A 984-nucleotide genomic window follows, 5' to 3' on the forward strand; every position below is an offset into this window, starting at 1 on the left:
GGAAGACAAAGCACAGGGCACAGACAAGCCCTCGGCTGCGTCCCTCAACCCTTATAGCTCCCCCGCCCAGGTCCAACACCTACTTCTATAGAGTGGGGTGCTACTGAGATTAAAGGGCAAACTCCTATATGCCATGAGGGGGTGCTCTGGGAGGTCTTGAGGAGAGGGCTGTCCTGTGTGCATCCTGGGACCCTTCCCTAGCACAGATGTTTCTCCCTCAGCCCTGCCCCCCAACCCTCCGGCATTAGACGGTTCAGTAATGCTCCCTTTGCACTTCACTTGGTTTCAGTAATTAAGAAAGATTGAACCATATCCACTCCATGTCACAGAGTGTTTATCGGCAGCTGCCAGGCTTCGTGCACTTTGCCAGGTGCTGAGGCCCTTCAAAAGGGATGGCGGGCTCCAGCTGCAGAGTGGGGCAAACCGCTGTGGACGCCAGTCGCTGTTGCGTCCCAGAAGACATCCAACTCATGTTCCTGGGCAGAGGGAAGATGATTTAATTTTTTTTTGCCGTTCAATGAAACACATGTTCTTGTCCAAATCTCATTTCCCACTGCCACACTTAAGTCGCCCCCCCCCCCCAGCCCACTGGTGTTCCTGCTGCCTCTCTCCCTCGATGCCCTCCTTCCCTGAAGTGTCAGTACGGTGAGTTTATTTTCTGGTCCTAGTTTCCAGGTTTTTACAGCATGAGACTTCTTTACTGTGCTGGCTGCCTCTGTGAAGGGACCCAGGGACAAGAAGAACAGGAGACAGGCTTTTCACCGGGCGCTTGGTTTAAATTTTGGACCACATAAATCTTTCTGTTTCAAAATATTACTTTTTAAGGGTTTCTATTTAAAAATACCTATCTGGATGGGTGTGGTGGTACACACCTATAATCCTAGCACTTGGGCAGAGGAAGACTAATCCGTGAGCTTGAAGCTAGCTACCTTTGTCTTCATGGTGAGTTCCAGGCCAGTCAGGGTTACATAGTGAGACCCTATC

Source organism: Mastomys coucha, unplaced genomic scaffold, assembly GCF_008632895.1.
Source record: "Mastomys coucha isolate ucsf_1 unplaced genomic scaffold, UCSF_Mcou_1 pScaffold15, whole genome shotgun sequence".
Classification (NCBI taxonomy): Eukaryota; Metazoa; Chordata; class Mammalia; order Rodentia; family Muridae; genus Mastomys; species Mastomys coucha.